General features: G+C 35.1%; 1 long non-coding RNA gene and 1 pseudogene across 1 annotated transcript; one reads left to right on the top strand and one right to left on the bottom strand.

Annotated features, from left to right (window-relative positions):
- Positions 1-10,858: 10,858 nt before the first annotated feature.
- Positions 10,859-14,349, bottom strand: LOC112770321 (probable proteasome inhibitor; annotated as a pseudogene).
- Positions 14,350-16,569: 2,220 nt separating this feature from the next.
- Positions 16,570-24,265, top strand: LOC140181147 (uncharacterized). The gene is made up of 4 exons (XR_011875826.1): positions 16,570-18,020; positions 18,900-22,467; positions 22,562-22,643; positions 22,722-24,265. It is a non-coding gene; the product is annotated as an uncharacterized lncRNA (long non-coding RNA).
- The last annotated feature ends 289 nt before the right edge of the window (positions 24,266-24,554 follow it).

Raw genomic sequence — 24,554 nt, 5'->3', positions numbered from 1 at the left:
CCAGGAAATCTCGTATCTCAGATCATTCAAATTCATAAGCCATATAAATAATTCAATTACAATTCATCAACATCCACATCATTCTCAATCGCATCTCATTCATCATCATACATCAATTATATTCAATCCTTATCCTTCATTATCACACCTCTCATTCCGTCCATCAATAGTCCCAATTCAAAACATAATTCATTCCTTTCTAAATAAATCAAACTTAAAATATACTCATTTTCTTAATAACTCAAAATCAAACACTATAACCTTTGAATCTAAATCTTTTCAAATAATCATCTAAACAAAATCTCTAATTTTTATAAAATTTCGGCAGCATCTCCTATAAAATTCAGACTTTGCCACCCTTTTCGGGTCCAAACCTGCATTCTTTTCAAGTCAACAATACCCTTCCTCATCATCATAACAATCACCACAATAAATCTACCTCAGATCAACAATTATACTTATATAATATTCAAATCCAATAACCAAAATTCAACTAAGAATCATAGTTCATAAATCCTAGGCTTTTAACACAAAATACCTCAAATCAATAATTTACCAAAGCACCAATTACTCAACAAGCGCCAAACCAACCATGTTCATCAACAGGATACTAAGTATTAAATATACACATGCAATTCAACTTATCCTATGGTCATCTAGCCTAAGTTTTCACAGAACATTATATATTAAATGCAAGAAACCTAAACCATACCTTAGCCGATTTCCACGTAACGACCAAATCAATTTATTCAAAATTAAGGCAGCCTCTCAAAATTCAACAAACTCTAAGCGCAGCTTCCTCCAAGTTCCAATATTCACAATTTCAAGCTCCAATTATTTATTCACAACCTAATACACATTTATAACACACATATATCCAATTTAATACTCAAAGCTCAAATTTAATGAAATTAAAATAGAATCATCGTATCCTCACCTTACCCAAGCTTCACATAAGCAAGAGTGAACATTTTTCTCAAGCTAATTGGATCCTAAAACATCAGAAATCAAAGAAATTCAACTTCCCTTCCTATATTTCGAAAATTGGGGGGGAAAAGGGTTGAGAGTGATTAAACAAGTTACCAGTAAAATTGTTCCGGTAGAAATGTAGAGCTCGACGCGGTAGACGCGTGGCCACAAACGGTGCGGCGATCGGAGCTCGGACGGAGGAGTTACGTCCGTTGGAATTTTACCGTAGGATTACGGGATTCCTTTCTCTCCTTTCCCCTGTAACTTCAACATTGCTGAAATGGGGAAGAGGAGGACGTGGGTCCTTTTAATAAACTGGTCCGGTTGGGCCCATGGCCCGGTTTAACCGGTTCAGCCCGTTTGGTCCAATCTTAGATCGTTTTCTTCGAAATTAGTATCAAAATTCTCGTTTCGATGAGCTCTATCCTAATTTGATATAATATTCGCATTTCTAATCTTTCTTATTAAAAACTAATTTATTGACTAATTATCTACTAATTTAACGGGGTTTACATCCTACCCACATAACAAAAAATTTTACCCTCAAAATTCAAATTCAGTTACCTGAAAAAGATATGGGTAGTTCTTCCGCATATCTGATTTGTGTTCCCAAGTATGTTTCTCGATACCAGCTCGACTCCGAGCTACTTTTATCAATAATACTTCCATCCTGCGTAATCGTTTAATACTAGTATCATCAATTCTCACTGGAATTACTGGAAGTGTTAGATCTTCTCTTACTTGGATTGGTTCTGGTTCTAGGACATGGCTTGCATCAGGAGTATACTTCCGAAGCTGTGACACATGAAACACATCGTGCGAATTCGAAAGATACGGTAGTAAGGCAATTCTATAAGCCACTGACCCAATTTTCTTCAGGATCTCAAACGGTCCAACATAACCGGGATTTAGTTTCTTAGTCTTAATAGCTCTTCCCACTCCAGTGGTTGGTGTAACTTTTAGAAAGACATGTTTCCCTTCTTCGAACTCCAAAGGCTTTCGCCTCTGATCAACATAGCTCTTCTGGCGACTTTGGGCTATGAGCATTCGACTACGAATCTTCTTTATCTGCTCAGTCGTTTCAGCTATCATCTCAGGCCCTAATAAACTCCTTTCTCCAGTTTCATACCAACACAACGAAGATTGACATTTCCTGCCATACAGAGCCTCATATGGAGCTATTCCGATGCTCGCATGATAGCTATTATTATAAGCAAACTCTACTAATGACATATACCGGTCCCAGCTCGCCGGTTGGTCCAAAACACAAGCCCTTAGCATATCTTCCAAGGTCTGAATAGTTCTCTCTGACTGACCATCTGTCTGAGGGTGTTATGCAGTACTCAAGCTTAACTGAGTCCCAAATGCACGCTGAAAAGCTCCCCAAAATCTTGATGTAAAGCGAGGATCCCTGTAAGATATAATGGTAGAAGGCACGCCATGCAACCTGACAAACTCTTTAATATATATTCGAGCTAATTCTTCCATTGTGCAACTTATTCGGATAGGAGGAAAGTGAGATGATTTTGTCAGTCGATCCACATCCCCCAAATAGCGTTACAACCAGATCGGGTTCTAGGCAACCCTATCACAAAATCCAATGCGATACTTTCCCATTTCCATTGTGGAATCTCCAAAGGCTGAAGGGTCCCTGATGGTCTCTGATACTCAATCTTAACCTTCTAACATGTTAAACATTTAGATACATGCAATGCCACATCATTCTTCATACCTGGCCACCAGAACATCGTTTTCAGATCCTGATACATTTTAGTGCTTCCTGGATGAATTAAGAACCCGCTCTTATGAGCTTCTTTCAAGATACTCTCTCGTAGGTCTCTTATATCTGGCACAATAATCCGGTTCTTGAACCCCCATAAACCATCCTGTCCTTTCGACACTCTCCACTGTTTTTCTTGTTCAACTGCTGGTAATACTTTACGTAACGCTTCACTGTCTCGATGAGCCTTCAGAAGTTCTGATTTAAAATCACTTGAAATCTGCAACTGACTCAAACACAGGATTTCAGATTCTTCTCTAACTCCTAAGTTCAAACCTTGAAATACCTTTAGTAACTCTTCTTCTCGCAACATCATCCAAGATGCATATAAGGACTTCCGACTCAGGGCGTCCGCCACAACGTTCGCTTTTTCTGGATGATAATTCAATTCGAAATCATAATCCTTCAAAAACTCCATCCATCTCCTCTGACGCATATTTAATTCTTTTTGCTCAAAAAGATACTTCAAACTCTTATGGTCTGAGAAAACATGAAACTTAACGCCATAGAGATAGTGCCTCCAAATCTTTAGATCAAACACAACGGCAGCAAGTTCTAAATCGTGAGTCGGATAGTTCATCTCATGTGGCCTTAATTGCCGTGAGGCATATGCTACAACATTCCGGTGCTGCATTAGAACGCACCCAAAGCCCTTCAACGATGCATCACAGTGCACTTCAAATGGCTCACTTGGTTCAGGCAATACCAATACGGGTGCAGTAGTCAATTTGTGCTTCAATTCTTGAAAATTCTCCTCACACTCCGAAGTCCAGATAAAAGGCATATCCTTCTTAGTCAATTTTGATAAAGGTAAGGCGAATTGTGAAAATCCCTTAATGAATATGCGATACTATCCCGCCAAACCTAGGAAACTCTTAATTTCTGTCACTGAAGTTGGTCGCTCTCAATCCATTACTGCTTCCACCTTAGCAAGATCCACAGCTATCCCCTGCTTACTCACCACGTGACCGAGAAACTTCACTTCACTTTTCCAGAATTCACATTTAGACAACTTAGCATCTAACTTCCTGTCTCTCAAAATTTGCAGCACAGTTCGCAAATGATCAGCATGTTCCTCTTCAGTCTTATAGTGAACAAGAATATCATCAATGAAGACGATAACAAACTTGTCCAAGTATGGTCGGAAAATTCTGTTCATGTAATCCATAAATACTGCCAGGGCATTAGTTAACCCGAAAGACATCACTGTATACTCATAATGGCCATAACGCGTCCTGAAAGCAGTTTTCGGAATATCCTCATTACTGACCCTTATCTGATGATACACGGATCGCAAATCAATCTTAGAAAACACACCGGCACCTTGTAACTGATCCATTAGATCATCGATTCTAAGCAGCGGATATTTGTTCCTCACAGTGATCTTGTTCAACTGCCGATAATCAACACACAAGCGCATACTCCCGTCCTTCTTCTTTACCAGTAAGGCTGGCGCTCCCCACGGAGAAATACTTGGTCGGATAAAATGCTTACGCAACAGATCTTCCAGCTGAGTCTTCAGTTCAGTCATTTCTAAAGGTGACATCATATAAGGAGTAATCAAAATTGGACCGGCTCCAGGCACTAATTCAATTGCAAACTCAACCTCTCGGTTAGGTGGAAATTCATTAATATCATCCGGAAACACATCTAAAATTTCACTTACATCTGGATTCTGCTCTAAACTCTGATCATCATCTAACACTCCCGCAGCTAATAACATAATACATTGACATTCAGTCCCAAAACAGTTTACTATCATAGAGTTCAAATAGTAACTATTCACCACAACCGGCGCTTCTGACCTTTTCGGCATAAACTGTACTGACTTCTCAGAACAATCTAGCAAAATAGGATTCTTAAATAACCAATCTCCCGACTATCACAGTGCCACCTGCCTGCAGGATACATCGTGTCCCCTGTCACCAATACTGAGCCTCACCTTGCAGTTGATAAGTTTCAAATTCAACCCATTGCTCCTCAGGAACTTGTTGGGCTTGTAACGCCCGTTCCATAGCTTGAATCCAATTATCTGCGTCAGTGGGATTTGAGGTTCCCCTAAAAGTCGAAGGGTGAACTTTCAGAAATGTAGCAAGTGTCATAGGGTCGTCTTCCTCATTATTGTTCCTGTCATTATCCTGGTTTATTTGATTACCCAGTGCCTCGGCTGTTGCCTACATAGCTACAGCCATATTTCCCAGGGCAGCCATAAAGTCTACTGGATCAGTCCCTGTCAGGCCAGGAGTAACAGTGCCTATCCTATCTCTACCTCGCCCGCGACTGCGTCCGCAAGTCGACATATGGTCCTTATACACACTAAACAAGTGATATTAAGTTGATCAGTCTTAATATCACAGGTCTAATGATTTAAGTTCCAAATGTATGCTCACAAACGTTTATGCTATATATATCAGTCAGATATCCTAATAGCACAAAAACATATATACAGAGAATGCACAAAAGCACAATCAGTCTGTCTTTCAGGCTCTATAGGAACGAACTGCTCTGATACCATAATGTAACACCCTACCACACTAAGCTTTACGCTTAAGTCGTAAAACAGAAGTGGTGTGGTATTACGACCTCTAAAATAAAATGAGTATATATATAATAGCAGAAGAATTATAATATGCTAGGAGCCTTGAAGAACAGAGGAAATAAAAATCGCGAAATAAAAGCGCAACGCTCAAGGTACGAGTTAACTTACATGCTAAGAAAACCATAATTATTAAACATAAGATAACAGAAATAGGAATAGAGTACCAAAGATACAAAATAACAAGCTCTTAACTCAGCCTGCGAAGTCAAGATTGGCTGGAGAATATTTATATACATATATATATATATATATATATATATATATATATATATATATATATATATATATATACCAAAACCCAAAAATACATATATACAATCCTGCCTCTCCATAAACCTCTAGGAGGATCAAAAGGACAAGTTATGCGGAGAGAAAACCAAGTACATATATATACATCATAACATAACAAAATAACCCTGTAACCACTCCGCTTCAAGAGTCCAGACGCCTAACGAGATGCCTCTCGATCTGCATCTGAAAAACAACAACATAGTATGGAATGAGAACCGGAGGTTCTCAGTATGGTAAAGGTGCCACACACATAATATATAAGGTCCTGGAAATGCCAGAGGCAATCCTAGAATGCCGACACTAAGATTATAGAGCTTAAAGTATCAAATAGAAGTCATAAAAGGTGGTTTTCTAAAAATATTTAAACCTAACTGAACTTAACCTTAAATCTAAGTCCTATACTGCCATTCCTCCATACCTCCAACTCCTTCATGCATTTTCACAGACAAATAGACAAATAAAGGCAAACACAAGAAGGTTACAGTTATTACAGGTAACAAATACACATTTAGCATGGCAAGTACATACATGCACACCCAATTAAAGCACAAACAAGTAATTCAAGTAATATGCATATGATGCATGCCTGTCCTATGGCTGATGAGGCTCATCTGTCGGTTATCCAGCCAACCCGACAAGTCTGAATTGTCCTTAGACTGTCCCCCGACGTGCATCCCCAAGAGTCTATGCATAGCTTTTTCTCAAATAATCAATATTTCTCAATGGGGGTAACATTCCCGGAAATTTATATAGTGCCCGGTCACACTTACTTCGTAGGGTCAACAGAGTATCGATTTTGCAACCTGGTACATGTGGTGGCAAGCTACGGCACTTTATCCAGGGAATCTCGTATCTCAGATCATTCAAATTCATAAGCCATATAAATAATTCAATTTTAATTCATCAACATCCACATCATTCTCAATCGCATCGCATTCATCATCATACATCAATTATATTCAATCCTTATCCTTCATTATCACACCTCCCATTCCGTCCATCAATAGTCCCAATTCAAAACATAATTCATTCCTTTCTAAATAAATCAAACTTAAAATATACTCATTTTCTTAATAACTCAAATTAAACCCTATAACCTTTGAATCTAAATCTTTTCAAATAATCATCTAAACAAAATCTCTAATTTTTATAAAATTTCGACAGCATCTCCTCTAAAACTCGGATTTTGCCACCCTTTTCGGGTCCAAACCTGCATTCTTTTCAAGTCAACAATACCCTTCCTCATCATCATAACAATCACCACAATAAATCTATCTCAGATCAACAATTATACTCATACAATATTCAAATCCAACAACCAAAATTCAACTAAGAATCATAGTTCACAAATCCTAGGCTTTTAACACAAAATACCTCAAATCAATAATTCACCAAAGCACCAGTTACTCAACAAGCGCCAAACCAACCATGTTCATCAACATGATACTAAGTATTAAATATACACATGCAATTCAACTTATCCTATGGTCATCTAGCCTAAGTTTTCACAGAACATTATATATTAAATGCAAGAAACCTAAACCATACCTTAGCCGATTTCCACGTAACGACCAAATCAATTTATTCAAAATCTAGGCAGCCCCTCAAAATTCAACAAACTCTAAGCTCAGCTTCCTCCAAGTTCCAATATTCACAATTTCAAACTCCAATTATTTATTCACAACCTAATATACATTTATAACACACATATATCCAATTTAATACTCAAAGCTCAAATTTAATGAAATTAAAATAGAATCATTGTATCCTCACCTTACCCAAGCTTCACATAAGCAAGAGTGAACGTTTTTCTCAAGCTAATTGGATCCTAAAACATCAAAAATCAAAGAAATTCAACTTCCCTTCCTATATTTCGAAAATTAGGGGAAAAAGGGCTGAGAGTGATTAAACAAGTTATCAGTGAAATTGTTCCGGTAGAAATGTAGAGCTCGACGCGGTAGACGCGTGGCCGCAAACAGTGCGGCGATCGGAACTCGGACGAAGGAGTTACGTCAGTTGAAATTTTACCGTAGGATTACGGGATTCCTTTCTCTCCTTTCCCCTGTAACTTCAACGTTGCTGAAATGGGGAAGAGGAGGACGTGGGTCCTTTTAATAAACTGGTCCAGTTGGGTCCATGGCCCGGTTTGAGTCTGGTTTAACCGGTTCAGTCTGTTCGATTCAATCTTGGACCGTTTTTTTTTAAATTAGTGTCAAAATTCTCGTTTCGATGAGCTCTATCCTAATTTGATATAATATTCGCATTTCTAATCTTCCTTATTAAAAACTAATTTATTGACTAATTATCTACTAATTTAACGAGATTTGCATGCTACACTTTAGTCTCTAGCAATGCTGGACTAGAGCGGTTGTCATGGGATAGTAATCACCGGTAAGCTGTATGTTGTTATGTTAAATATTACAAGTTAAATTGTTTGCTAATACTTGTGATCATTTGTAATTGCATGTGGTTTAACATACCTCTTTTAGGTCATTCCATCTAAAATAAACAAAAGTTTACTATCATTTCAGCATTTAATAGTGAATCAAACTTCGAAATCAGAATTTATGAATCTTCAGTCTTCCTTTTTGCATTAAGATAACTATATGCTTTTCTCTGTTATTATTGGGGGAAAATGAAAGTCTAGGCTTCTCCTGCTAATAATTCTTTATGTGCTAAAAGTAGTAGAAAGAAATAAGTCAGAAAGGCGAATGTTTCAGATCGAGAAGATCTGCCAATTTCATAGCTTTGAGTTTTTTAAGTTCATCTGTTGTAGTCAACTCAAAGCAATCACCTCGTAACTAAGTTCATATTATTTTCATCTTTTGTGGTGTTATTTACTTTTAATTTTAACCTACACACATTTTAGAATTAATATTCAATTTGATTTCTAAAATTTGTAGACTTAATTTGACTCTTAAAATTTTATTGGACCCAAATTAGATCATGAAATTTATAATCGTAATTCGCATTAACTCGTGAGTTGATCTTCTTTAACGTGTTAATTTGGTACATTAACTTGCAACGATTTGGATTTTTCGCGTAGTTTCTATGTGATCAATACTTATTAGAAGTTTCAGAAACTTGACTAATGTTCCCAGAACTTCAAAATTTTCAAATTTAACTTGTTATGTCGTCTTTATGAGAATGTTAGAGAGTCAATCAAACTTTTAGGAGATCTAATAAATCTCAATCATATAAAATATAAGTGAGAAGTCCAAATTTTGCTAAATTAACATATAAAATCAACACATCATTTATGAAAATCAGTTCAGGGACTAGCACGAGTTATAATTATAAATTTTGGGATCTAAATTGAGTCAATTATAATTTTAGGAGTCAATTTAAATTCGATATCAAATTTTAGTGGCCAAATTTAGTTTATTGGACCCCATAAGATAAGTATATAACCTTCACATCTCTCAAAATTAAGGTTTACATTTTTAGCACTCAAATTACCAGGAGGAAATGTACTACCGCAAGCTTGCTAGCCATCTACTTCTGCACAAATCAATTATACGCATATATACATAAGTAGCATTAGAATGAATGTCTACCAAAGAGATAAATAAAATAGTTTGATGACTTTTATTTAGAATAACATGAAGTGAATCAAAACATTTGAACAAAACTGCAACTTTTGCTTTTGGAGTCAAACCAACAAGCTAGCTAGCTAATTAATAAGTTCGAATAATATATAGCTTTGGTGGTCATGAATGGAAGAACATGAAGATAAGAAGAAGGATAATGAATAAATATAATGCAGCTGAACTGTGATGGGAGAATGAATGGAATGAAAAAAATTCTAATTGTATTTGATTTTTAATAAGAAGATTTAAAATGATGAATGAGAAATGCTAGAAAGTCATTAAAATTTATTGTTTTTTGTCATTACTTAGTTATTAATGTTTAAAAATATGGGATAAAATATATTATTAGATTATTAGATTATATTAAAGTAATTAAGTTGATTGCTAAGTATTAGCCAAAAACAATAATAAATTTCTCATGATGAATGAACTTTAGGTACAAAATATATAATACAAAGAATATGTATATAAGTAAGGTGATTGCTAGATATATAACATTTGATTAATTAGTCGGATCACGTGCTCCAAATTTTGAATCAAAACATTTTTAATGGAACCCTAGATTAATCCAACCAATCCTATGTAGATGAAAAAAAGAAGAAAACTATCTAGTTATACGAGTAATGAAAGTCTATTTCCACACGAGAAACACCACCTTCGTCTTTGGACTCATGGATGGCACTCTTGAATCTCATGGCGCCTTTGTCTCATTGCGTCTGCGTGACCCTCCTCTGTGGCCATCAACCTCCTCACAGCATCTTCCACTGCTGACGCAGCCACCACCTCACGCCATATTTTTATCAAAGGGTTCAATTGATTTCAGTCTCAATGTTATAAGAAAACAGAGCATTGAAGAAAAGATAACCAAGAAAAATTCAACAACAAAAAGTTAGATCTCATATGCTTGCCTTAAACATGCTATATCGTCAATCTATATGAAGAAGAGAAAGTATACAAAAAAAAAGGGAGTAATGAAACTATTCTAATAGTCTTGCTGAGTATAACTTTCTCATAATATGCTAATTGCTAAAAATTGAAATTAGATATTCAATCAATGAATACTATATGTTATAGATGTCTGGATACACAATAAATTAGAAACAACTACTTAACTAGAGAGCCAGAGCAATTTGAAATAAGAAAAATGTTTGGTAACGGAATGAAAAAGAAAAAGTATAGGGACACAAGTGTCCACGAGTCAAAAATTGAACAACTTAATTAATAATGATTAATTTTAAATTATTTTTTTAAATTCAAAATTTGATTAATTGACATTAATAGCATTTTTGAATCAAAACTTATCCTAATTTATTTTCACTTCCACTCACCATTCACCATACAAAACCACAAATCTTAATTCCTCTTTCCAAAGCCCCACGCTGCCGCGGTTTCGTCTTCGCGCCACTAGCGTCGCCCAGCACAGTCCTCGCGCGCTATCGCCGGTCGTCCTTGCATCCATCTCTGCCATCTCATCTGCCGTTCGCGCAGGAAAGACAACCACCATCGCACTTCTACTTCACCCTCCTCGCGTCCCATCGCGACTCCCCATCGCTCGCCACTCGCCCCCCACGACTCTCCATCCGTCGCGACGCAGCCACCACCAGGTCCCCATTCGCGACGCGCGATCAACTACTCCGATCCATGGCGACTCCTCCACTCGTCGCAACACGCCACCGCGAGTCCCCCCACTATCCACGCAACGCCGTCCAAGACGTCGTCGCTGGCCACCCTGCGACTCTTCTTCTCCTCTTCCTATTTGGTTTTGAATGATTTTTTAACTAGTTTTTTATATTTCTTTTTTCTACATTTCGAATGATTCTTTTTATTAGTTTTGGATGGTTCTTTTTCCTATGTTTTGTATGTTTTTTTCTTAGGATCTGGATGATTCTTTTTATTAGTTTTCGATGATTTTTTTTCTTATATTTTGTATTTTTTTTTCTTAAGATTTGGATGATTCTTTATCTTATGTTTTGGTGCTTTTTGTTTTTTGGAGTTCGAAGTTTTTTTTTTTTTGAAAAGAAGAATTAGTGTTTGCGTAATAAATGATAAAATGCGAATTAGAGTAAGAAGAGGCAATTAATAATTATTAATTTTGTATCTTCTAAAAAAAATTTAAATAACCACTAATTAATGACAATTAATATTATTAATTAGTATAGAATATAATTCAAAAATATTTGTTGGCTTATTATTGACTAGTATCTTCTTAGTTCCCTAGCGACATTGAATGAAAAATAACCAAAACTTTTTTATTTTTGAGATTATTTATTTGATGAGCGACATTTATTAATTGAGATAAGTCTCAAAGTGGTCCCTGAAGTTGCACTCAAGCCTCATAGTAGTGGCTAAACTTAAAAGTTACCCATATTCATCCCTGAAGTTGCACTCTGGGACTCAGACTCGTCCTTCTGGCACATTCCATCCATCTGGCGCAACCGAAAAGCTGAGTTGGCCTTCTTCGTGACACGTTGGCAAAGTAACGGCTAGCTGACGTGGCAGAGTAAACTGTTCTGATTCAATTTGGTCCCTCAATTCAAGTTAAAAATTCTAATCCCCAATTTTAAAGAACCATCTCTACAGTGCTCACTCTCTTCATTCCGTCCACAGAGGGATGAATTGGAGCACCACCATGTCCACCAAATCCAACAGGAGGCTCATGTATCTCTCGCCTTGCTTCTCTTGATCCAAATCTGTAAAGTACAATAATAAAATTTATTGAAGAGGATATCTGATGAAACAAATCATACGTTCAAAATCATCATATGCAAATAATTATTTAATACAAAGTATGAAAGTATAACCAAAAGTTTATTTTCGATATGAGTACAGACTTTGATTTATACAAGTTTCATATCCTGGCTCGAAATTGTGCGTGTAGGTGCTCAGCACAACATTTTGCACCTGTACTTGATTGCAGAACAAGGAAAATGAAGTTCAATTCATTTGGTTATCCTACATGGTTTATTTTGGGCACACAAAAGGACAAGGATAGCTGGGTTGACATGTTCACAACCTCAAGTTGAAAAGGAAGAAGGAAGATTTTACAAAAGGAAAAGAAAAAAAGAGGTGATTGAGACATGAAACCATATATACTGTGGAGGATTACTTGCTGAACTAGAACTGGAGGAGCCATCTAATTTGGCTAAGATATCCTGATTTAATCTTCTCACCAGTTGCTCCAAATTCTTGAACTGCTCAGAATAATTGCTGCTTTCATTTGATATAGTATAATCCCTAACACTGTATGTAGAAAAATCAAAGCACCAGATCATGACATAACCGTAAATTCACAAGAAGTACGATTAACCATAGAAAATTTTAATTTTCACAACATATCTGACACAGAAAAATCTTCACCCAGAAAGACAAGCAGATAACCTTTGAGCAACAAAACTCAATACACACAAGCTTGAAATTTGCAGCATAGAATGAATATACAAAATATTTCTGGTGATTTTTTTATTCCCTTAACTATTCTATCTTAATATTTGATGTGACAAAGAAAGGAATGGGAAAAAAGGTAAAAGTTGACAATACAGAGTACAAACTCTGATTTCAAATGGTTTTCAAATCACAATTCAGTACTTTAGTTTTTACTAAAAAACATGTATGATTTTTTTGCCCCACCATAGCCATTATATTTTAGTTTCTGGTCTTCCTTGATCAAGAATGAAAATTCTATTTAATTAAAAAGAGTAATAAAATAAGTCATCAACAAATAGAAGCTCCGAACTCCAACGCAGCCCAATTCAACATGAACAAAGAAAACCAGGTTGGTCAGTTACAAAAATTTTAATTTTGTAATGCATCAGATGAAGGCAAAATCTTGAAGAACTTATAGCTTGAAGGGGGGAAAAGGAGGCTTACCAAATCTCAAGGTGTGCAGGGTCAGAAGACCCTTCCTTCAAGGTATCAATAAGTAACTTCTTATTCATGACGAGGCACTTTACCAGCACTTTATTTGAAATCTTTTTTGGATTGTCATAAACAAAGGCATATTCTTGGTCTAGTTTGTTCTAGTTCTCTATAAAGACCTCCTCTACACACAATCACGAACCACATATTAAAAATGATCAGTAAATGCTAATTATAAGCTTCAGGCTGCATATATCAATTTGCTACATCTTCTCTTGACACCACAAGGTATCTTCTAACTACAGCTTAATTGACTTAATCCTCAGATTAGATTGCAAAGCCTAATCCTTTGTCTAGTATGGAAGCCCAAGGATAGTGCAGTTTTCCGGCATGAATTGCCATTATTTGTGGTTATCATGGTTCATTAACAGCTACATATCAGTATTTGATGGTTTTCAATAAATCATCAACTCAAGAACAAATAATATTTTAAAGTACATGTTGAACGGCTAAATACACATATTCAATCTTGATGGATAAAATGTTCCTAAAATATTTGAGGATTTAAATTGTATGCACAGCCAGCATAAACAAATCTTAAGTATACATCTAATTATATATTTTCACATTATCAACAATACATGACTCACCTCGTCACTGTGTTTAAAGTCATAAACGATTAGATAATCCTATAAAACTCTCTTACACCGATTAGATGAAAATTGTTCTACATAGTTAGTGCTACAAACTTAGGGCACATTTGGTTTGCCTTTTTACTTTCTATGTTTTCTGTTTCTTGCAAAGAAAGAAGTGAAAACAAAAAATAGAATTGTCAATTGTTTTCACTAAAGAAGAGTTATAATTAATGATATTTGGATATTTCACATAAAATATATCGAAATTAAATAATTTCATTAAATAAAAAAAGAGAACAAAACGGGAAATTAGTGAAAGTATTACCAGTGGAAGGATGTGAGAGGGTGTCGTCGGAGAGGGCTTGGGAGCCGGTGGCGGTGAGGAGGTAGCCGGAAGAGAGGAAGGTGGCGTGAACGATAAACGCTGCTTTTGTCGTGGTCGTTTAGAAAGGAAGGCCTCGCCGCCCTTTTGACCGCCATCACCGACTTATCCATAGCCATTGTCAGTTTATGATTCTAATGTTTGGGACACTACGTTTCAGCTTTTAGCTTCCGGAGTGAAGAGGAGTCAACAGTGTGTTGTGGTTCTTTTCTTTCTTTCTTTTGAATTTTGACACAGAAGGTGTTTGTTTCTTCGGAGAGAAATTCGGGGAGAGAGGTTTTTAACGTGAAACGACGTCGTTTCATATCATTTTGGCGACACAACAAACATTACGCCGTTTCTGTTTTGCCAACGTGTCAGGAAGGAGGCCAACTCAGCTTTTCGGTTGCGCCAGATGGACAGAATGTGCCAGAAGGACGAGTCTGAGTTCCGGAGTGCAACTTCAAAGATGAATATGAGTAACTTTTAAGTTCAAGGACTATTATAAAACTAGTACAACTTCATAAACCACTTTAAGACTTGTCTCTTTATTAATTGCATTAATAATATTAGTATATACACAATACTTAGGATACATTTACATAAATGACAATTGACAAGTCAACATATAAATAATACACAAAGCCATATGAAAGAAATTAATACCAAAATAGCATTAATTACTAACCTAAATATCGTTGGGAAGTAATCTTTTCATGATTTCACCTATAGTAATTTGACTGCTGCGGATGCGAGGTGTAAAATGAGAAACTTTTTTAGAGAAATTTATTAAAAAGCTTATTTTGCTATCAAAATTTGATGTCGCACTTCTATACTCTTTACAGGTAGAGGTGACAAATGGGCTGAAACTCGCCGAGTCAGTTTACATAACTTACCAAAAAAGACGAGTCAGGTTAAAAATTTGAGATCGCTATAATAACAAAGTCTATCTAATCCACAAACTTTGGCAGATTTTAGCGAGATGGGCGGAATTGCCAAACGGACTTTTGGCTTTAAGATAATAATTGAATTTGGAACGTTACTTTTGTACTTGTATTTAAAATGTTTGTTCTTCGTTTTACTTTAAGTTATAATTTGGACTATATTTAATTGATTAGAGACTTGGACAATGTTTAATTATGTATTTGAAAAATGTTTGTTTGCTTTAAACAATGTTAGTTTTATTATTTTGTTTCAAATTTGAAACCGCCTCAATAAGTGGAGCGGAACTGGACAGACTAGACCGCCAGATAGCAAACTTTTGGCGGGACAGGATGGGGTGCTTGCCACCCCTATTAACAGACATAATCTTACCCACGATATACCTAACCATATTGAAGAATTTGCTTAGCCATTTTGGATAAATTTAATTAATATCTTCTCGAATTTTACAAAATAAAAATTTATATTAAATATAATTTATAAATAAGTTGTTTTATATTTAATTTTTAATCATAAAAATTCTTATTTTAATAGAGAAATGATAAACAATTTTTAAAAGATGCATGAGAAATCATTTTTTAAAATCTTTTCATAAGCATTTTAAATAACGTTTCAAAAAGTTATAAGTTAATTTTAAAAATTATACTAAATATTAATATTGTGATTTTTTATAATTTAAAAGTTATAGAAAGTAATTTTTCGACATTTACAAAAAGAGCGTTAAAACTATAGAGAGAGAAGAAAAAAAAAAGTAAGATTTAATTATAATTACAAGCAAGATTTAAAATTCATTTTCATTTCTGATTAAATTTCCATAGTACTTTTTGAGATTCACGACTTTTATCATTTTAGTCTTTTAAATTCAAAATTCACTATATTAGTCTCTGAGATCCAACTCCATACACCATATTAGTTCCTGAACCTTTTTCAATTTGAGTCAACAAACAGAATGCTGAACTAGCTCAGTAGTTCTGACTTGTTACGTTAGACACATAGTTAAATAGCGTCTTTTAGTTTTGGATCATAAATAAGACAAAAACAAAGTCGTTTTAGAGAATGAATAATGAAGATATAATTATTTGCACATTATATAAACTCTTCTTTTTTACTATGTTTAAATTCCAAAACAAAATGACATTGTTTAGCCATATATCCAACATGACAAGTTAGAGCCAATTCAGCACTTAATACGTTTGATTCATTATTAGAAAAGGATTTAGGAACTAATATAGTGCCCAAAAATAAATTTTGCAGACTAGTATAGATAATTTTATATTTTATTAAATGAGTCTAACGATTTTTAACTATTAACTTCGTATGAAGATATCTATAAATAAGTCTTCACGGTAAAAGTTAAAAATAATAAATAAAATTGTAATTTAATAAAATATAACATGAGACAAATTTTTATAAAATTGTGAAAAAGGTCACTTGCCTCTTTAGAGAGGGCCACCAAATTCTTGGCGTGGAAACAAAACGCGGTTCCAACTGACTGATGGGACAACTAAGTAGTCAAAACGGCATCGTGCCAAGTCAATTACCAATTATGCTGGAAATAGGAAATCCAACGAAGAGAAAGTCCACATAGACAAGAAACAGGCTGGAAATAACCCCTCAAATTAAAACCCACCTATATATACGCCTCGCCGCCGCTCGCTCTCTTCCTCACACAAATTCGCTGATTCTCATTCCAACAATCTCTCTCACATGCTTAGATGTCTTTCATCTTCTTATAACACCTCTTTTTCTTTCTTTTCCCTTTTGCTTTCCCATTTCCGTTCCACTTTCCTCCAAGAAACTCTTGAGAGGGAAAAAATAAGGGAATAGAGGTAGTGTTTTTTATTTTTTATTAATAGAGGTAGTGTTTTTTATTTATTCTTTTTTTTTTTTCAATTCACAGAGATTAGGTATTACTAATATTTATTATGGGGAAGTTTGTGGAGATTTTAGACCAAGGCGTGAGGATTGCCTGGAGGTCCTACTCCAATTGCTCCCATACAGGGCGCAAGTTCTACCACCCTCCGCTGCACTCCGACAACAACGGCAACCAATCCCAAGGCGGAGCCACTGGTGCTGACGGCGGAAATCTCAAGGAGGAATCAGCTGACGGCGGAAGCGTTTATATCATTCTTTATTCTGTATAACCGTGCAAGATTTGTTTTTCATTGATGAGTCTTTATTATTAGTTCTAACTTCTAAGCGGCTCTTTAATCTAATTCCTAACGAAGGATCACATACTCAATTTCAATACAACAGATTTTTATGTATATTTTCTTTTCTTTCATGAGTATTGATTATTGAATATCGGTTTTATGGTCTTGTTTATTCATTTATAATACTGATTCGTATAGATTAATTGATGAATTCATCGATTTTATCGAGATTGTTGTTATTGATTTGGATCCCCAGGTTATTCTTGCAATAATTACCCAAATAATTTTCTAAACAATTTTAAATCAAATATTTTAGTCTTTAAAAAGTTTTAATTCTCCAAAATTTTTAAAAATTTATTTGACAAATTAATTTTTAATAAATTTTATTATAAAATATCTAAATTTAAAAATATATATTTAAAATAAATCAATTCTTTTTTAAAATAATAAAAAATTAATTTATATAATAAAAATAATTTTTAAAGATTTTTAAAAAATAAAAATTTTTAAATACTAAATATTCGATCTAAAATGCTCTTAAATCAATTTTAGCAGAAATTATTTTTTATATGGCCTACACAGGAATATTTTTTGCTCAATATTGAGGAAGGAAGTGTTTTGCGGGATATGAAGGTCATTTAACACGCAGAAGGCATGGTGACATGATCCTTCAGAAGTGTGGCGAATAGTGACGGGTGGCAGTGTCTTGCCAATACGCCGTGGGCGTGTTGTCCTAGAGTCCCTGAAGCATTGCAGGTTTTCGTGCGTTTTTTAGGAAGACTGTAGCAACTCGGAGGGAACGTGTTGCAGGTGGTCTGCATGCAAGGGACATCCTATCCACTCTGGTAATCAGCGATGAAGCAAGCTCTATAAATTAATAAATCTTGTGATCCATTTCATGCATGATAGTGAGGCTGCTTATGTGTTAGTGTTAGAAGAAAAAGAAAAAAAAGAAGAATGTAAAGAAAAAATAATCTCACCAAGAAAGAAGAAGAGAGTGTTAGTGTTAGCAGTGTCTTGGTAATAGTAGTGCGAGTAGTGTGTTAAGAGAAAAAAAATTATTAATATATAGTGATTAAAAATGGTACGTAAATTATATAGCACCTGAAGATCATATTATCAATTATTTGGATCATCCAATATATGTAAGTTGATAAATTTTATTTTTTTTATGTATTTAAATTTTTTAAATTTTTGTTATTATTAATATCATATAAAAATATAGTATTATTAACATTATTATTTTTTTGTATTTTATGAATATATTTTTTTATAAATGTGAATATATATAAATGTGAATATATATTTATTTTATTTTATATAAATGTGAATATATATTTTTTTGAATTTTTTTGTTATAATGGAATTATATTTCTGTGCATTTAATAAATAATTTAAATATTAATCAATATATATTATAATAAATATGTGAATATTTATAAAATATGTTATTATTAAATATTGCAAAAATAAATATTTTAATAAATAAATATTAACAAAATATTTTATTTAATTTTGAAAATAAAAATTATTATATTTAATTATTTTTAAAAATAAAAATAAATATTTATTTATAATATTTAAAGAAATAAATGTTTTTTAATTATGATTAGAGATAACAATATTTATATTGATGTGAATTAGTATTATAAATAAATATTTATTTGTAATAATTATTATTTATTTAAACTAATAAATATATTTTTGTTGAACCAACCTAACAGGAATTCGATGGTTTGTAAATTGGATCTGCCGTAGACGTGGAATCCGATGGTCGAAAACTATTTATGCTCAACGGGATTCTACCACGTTTTTAGAATTGGGGTGATAAGAGGATTTTACCCCTTATTAGCTGCTCTGGTGGAAAGGTGGAGGCCAAAAACTCACACCTTTGTATTACTGGTGGGTGAGGTTATTGTGATACTGAAAGATGTTGCTCATATATTTGGCCTACCCATTGATGGAGAGCTTGTGAGCGGGTGGACAGATAGTAATAGCGACTTCCTACAGAGGCAGAGCATCGCAATATTCGGTCGCAAACCAGTTGTCAGTAATTCTTCTAAATCTTATATAAAGCTGGGTTGGGTTTGGCATATCAGAGATGCAGAGCCAGTGGACACTGAGGAGTCTATTAAGAGATACATCAGATGCCAGATTTTCTGTTTCTTGGGTTCGATTAGGGGTGAACACGGGTAATCGGGTCCGACCCGAACCAAACCGATGACAATTGCTGATGATTGGTTCGGGTATCAGTTTTGGGGGTGCGGAACCCGAACCAACCGGTATACCCGATTATAATTAATTAAATATATATATATATATATATATATATATATATATATATATATATATATATATGACTTTGTAAAAACGCATAACCTGATAACCCTAATACACAATCTCACTAACGGCGCAACCAAAGTTACCAAACCATGGCGAAACCCTAGCAGAGGCAGAGGTGCAGAGCTTCCTCCTACCACGTAACCAGCTTGGCAGCTTCTCCAATCTTCATCGTCTTCTCCATTAGGCGTCAGGCGCATCGTCTTCTCCACCTCATCCGTGGGACCATCTGGTGTATCGTCTTCCTCGTAGCGGCAGCGACGCAACAATCAACTTTCTCCCGGTCGTTGGCATCTCATTCGGTATCTCTGTCAGCATCGTTGTTCGCGGTTCCCTCTCCAGCAGCCAGCTTCGTCTTCAGTCAGTCGTTCCCTCTCCAGCAGCCAGCTTCCTCCAGGGCCCAGGCTCCAGCGTCGTCTTCTCCGGTCACTCATTCAGGTTAGTCTATAATTTTTGGGGAATGTTATATGTTAAACTGTTAATTGTTTTATTTTTTGTTCAATTTTTGAAATTATACATTCTTATTTGTTGTTGAATAAAGTAATCTTGATCACTCTGAAACAATCGTACTGTTTAATATTTTAAATATTAATAGAATCTTGCTCTTATGTAAAAGCTAGATTTGATTTTGAACTGAGGATCTTCTATAAGCTACTTTTGATTTTTAACTTCAAAAATATTATGCTAATTGCTATGCAGTTACTATTATAATTCATGGTAGCAAATATTTATAATAGAGACCAAACCCTTAGAGTTTGATAATTGATGTTCACTAAAAACTACTAGAAGCCCCCTTAGAATTTGAAGTTGAAACCAAACATAAAACATTACGCTGAAGGCAAGGTGACATTAAGGATGACATTAAGGATGTAGCAAGTGATGATGGAGTGCAGTTATTATGATATTTGTATTCCTATTTGTATATGTATTTATTCTTTTTTTTTATCTATCATGCAATTTCACTAATATGTGATTTTATCTTGTTAATTGAGTTGATTTGATTAATTTAAACCGGTGTCTGTAAAGTAGTATCCATCAGAAGGAGTTAGGTGCTATCAAATTGTGACATTAAGTATTAATTTTCCTCTCCAGCAAGTTGATTTCACTAATATGTGATTTTATCTTGTTAATTGAGTTTATTTTGTATTGAATCATAAGATATACCGATATAGGATGACATTAAGGATGTAGCAAGTGATGATAGAGTGCAATTATCATGATATTTGTATTCCTATTTGTATATGTATTTATTCTTTTTTTTATCTACCATGCAATTTCACTAATATGTGATTTTATCTTGTTAATTGAGTTGATTTGATTAATTTAAACCGGTGTCTGTAAAGTAGTATCCATCAGAAGGAGTTAGGTGCTGTCAAATTGTAACATTAAGTATTAATTTCCCTCTCCAGCAGGTTGATTTCACTAATATGTGATTTTATCTTGTTAATTGAGTTTATTTTGTATTGAATCATAAGATATACTGATATAGGATGACATTAAGGATGTAGCAAGTGATGATAGAGTGCAATTATCATGATATTTGTATTCCTATTTGTATATGTATTTATTCTTTTTTTATCTATCATGCAATTTCACTAATATGTGATTTTATCTTGTTAATTGAGTTGATTTGATTAATTTAAACCGGTATTTGTAAAGTAGTATCCATCAGAAGAAGTTAGGTGCTGTCAAATTGTAACATTAAGTATTAATTTCCCTCTCCAGCAGGTTGATTTCACTAATATGTGATTTTATCTTGTTAATTGAGTTTATTTTGTATTGAATCATAAGATATACTGATATAGGATGACATTAAGGATGTAGCAAGTGATGATAGAGTGCAATTATCATGATACTTGTATTCCTATTTGTATATGTATTTATTCTTTTTTTTATCTATCATGCAATTTCACTAATATGTGATTTTATCTTGTTAATTGAGTTGATTTTGATTAATAATCGGCTTAGTTATCAAGACTCATTTTATTTGTTGGCGCTTGAGTCTGAAGGAGGACCTCCTGATGCTAATGATTGAACAAGGGCACGTGTGTTTGTGAAGTTCTTGAAGATATTTTATGATGCAACTCTTACTTTTTCTGGTTCTTTGAATGTTACATGTAATAATTTTTTCAATAAGTTGTGTGACATTCAAAAAACTTTGAATAAGTAGAGAAAGAGTAATGATGTTGGTTTGCAAAAGATGGCGACACAAATGAAAGTGAAACTAGACAAATATTGGGAGGGTGATGGGATAAATTACTTTCTCTGTGTGGCTGTTTTTCTTGATCCTCGATACAAGTATGAGTATGTTGAATTTTATTTTAATCGGGTGTATGGGTTGAATCAAGCCAAAGATATGTTGAAAAAATTGAAGGATATCATTCATAAGTTGTTTGAGTATTACTCCATGATGTATCCCCTTCCGGATGGTAGTTCTTCTGGTAGTTTTAATTCTAGCATTGCCTCTCATGATCATGGTAGTTTTAACTTGTTTTTTTTTTTTTTTTAATTTCAAAGTCATCGGGTACCCGCTACCCGAACCGAACCAACCCACTCTTAATCAGTTTGGTTAGGTTCGGGTACAAGCATAAAAAAACGCAAATTCGAACCAAACCGAACCAATTACTTTTTGATCAGTTTGGTTCTAATTTTATCTTGAACCCGAACCAAACCGACCCGTGCTCACCCCTAGGTTCGACCCTATTCACAAATAAGTCGACCGCATATGCCCACGCAAAGTATCTACCGTTGCTTTGCGATTTCGAGCGGATCCATACTTATAGTTGGGGGTCAGCATGTCTCGCGCATCTTTACAGGGAACTATGCCGTGCATCACGGTATGATGCTAAGGAGATGGATGACCCTCTTAATCTGTTATTTGTTTGGGCATGGGAGCGACTGCCGTGTATTGCGCCTGTACCGAGACAGACCCTAGATACCAATTGCCATGAGGTAACAGCTACTATTTTAGTCATGCATTATATTCATGATGCATATTTTATTTATGATGACTTTTTTTTAATTTTTTCAATAAACCATTTTTCAGGTGGAGTCATTCGGCACGGACCACAGCGTAATTATCGAAGACCATAGTAAGATTTAGGCAGGATATAGACTACATGGACGAGGTAAATATTTAGGGTTTGTGTGATTCTCATTTCCAAACATTAGTATTAGGGTTTTAATTTTCTAATAATATGTGGCAGTTTGAGTGGCGGCCGTACGAAGGATTGATCATACCCGACGAGTTACATGGACACCTTGAGGTGTGTGACATCATTGCTTCGTTATTGTTATTCGAGTGTGTCGAATGGCACCCTGGAAACCGAGTGATGCATTAGTTTGGGTATGCACAACCACCCCAGCAGTAGCAAGAGACATTCCACTAGCACAGCATTACATCACTCTTCGCGGAGTGCAACTGCATGACTGGACAATTTTACATGGGGATGGATAAAGGAACGGGGCAACCGGCAAAACACTCGGTTGCGGGATCTGTACCCCCTTTCAACTTGGGACTTTAGACCGTCGGTGGAGTACCAGGATTGGTACATGGGTTCGTACGGACATCTGCTGAGATTGTCGGAGCACGTTCTTCAGCATCTACCACAGCCACCAGCACCTCAGGGTCCACCTCAGTATGTAGTGTTTGAGCCGTTTTCTTATATGTACCACAACCACCAGGATATTTCAGTGCATGCATGGCATCAAGATCCAAGTTACACATAAAAGGTAGAACATTCATCGGTTCCCTAACTGAGGGATGAACCACTACATTCTCCGCTGCTGCCTCAACTCCCACATCACCATCCTTGTTTTCGTCGTCGGCTTCATAAGTGGCTTCGAAGTCATCTTCGCTGTCACTTTTCATTCCTTCGTACACTGCAGCTCTATCATCCTTTATATCTAAATCATTTTGAATCCCATCTGCCTCTACGTTTTAAAACTCAACATACAGTTCAATCTGTGGTTGTCGCATCTGAGTCTGCCGGTGAATTTGGAACATATTCTGCATACTTACTTCGTCAATGATCAGCATAATATCAAACTGTATTAGACCACCAAAAACTACAACCGGATTCTGGTACGGAATACTGCTCACTCTCCTCAACGTACCATTTCCCATGCTTTGATAGAGATCGTTCTAAAGCTCTATTAATGTCATGGTGCATGGAACCACAAACGAAAATAGATTCTGACACACAAACTTTTCTCCCTCGTGAGTATTCCGTATAATCTCACCGTTGCGATACATTACCAAGTTTGTGGTATCCACTATTACACTACCAACACACTCAAAGAACTCTCAAAGAACACTCTTCTTCGCAATGAAAATGGTACCGAGCTTTGTCTTATATAGAGGGGAGCACTCAACACTCCCTTCACGTGTTGCCTCATCAGCCAATCAGAGTGTGCCATGTGTCAACACACCCCATGCGTGTTGAGTCAGCACACCCCCTATGTGCTGCAAATCCAATCAAGCAGACTTCACCACGTGTCAACCACGCCCCCACGTGCTGCATGCAATACGCCCCGCGTGTTGGAGCTTGAATCTAACACGTCCACTAAACTGTAAATACACTTACTATACCCATTTCCAACAAAAACACCAATAATAAATCCATAATCAAATTCTTGAGCCCAATTTTAGTGTTTATTTTTATTTTTGTTAATGTTGGAGTGTAAGCGGGTGTGGTAACCTGATTAATCCAACCAAGCAAATTGATTGAATAGTCCGGTTTAATAATAATAAGGGTTAAGTATGATTTTTATTTATAAGATATAGGCTGAAAATTTTTTTCATCTCTAATCTTTTTTTGCATACAAAATCGTCCCTAAGGTTTAACTTAGTTTTAAAATCATCATTCAGACTAAAATACCCTTCTCCTTCTTCACCAAAATACTTAGTTTCCTACTTCTCCATTACAGCAGCATTTCTTTTTTTTTTTCTTCTTCTTCGTCACAATATGAACAGCAACAATGAAATCAGAAGAATATCCAATGCAATAAAAAATAGCAACAGTAGCAATAAACTCAAC

Source organism: Arachis hypogaea, chromosome 18 (assembly GCF_003086295.3).
Source record: "Arachis hypogaea cultivar Tifrunner chromosome 18, arahy.Tifrunner.gnm2.J5K5, whole genome shotgun sequence".
Taxonomy (NCBI): domain Eukaryota; kingdom Viridiplantae; phylum Streptophyta; class Magnoliopsida; order Fabales; family Fabaceae; genus Arachis; species Arachis hypogaea.
The sequence above is the reverse complement of the archived record's forward strand: the minus strand, read 5'-3'. Positions and strand labels throughout refer to the sequence as shown.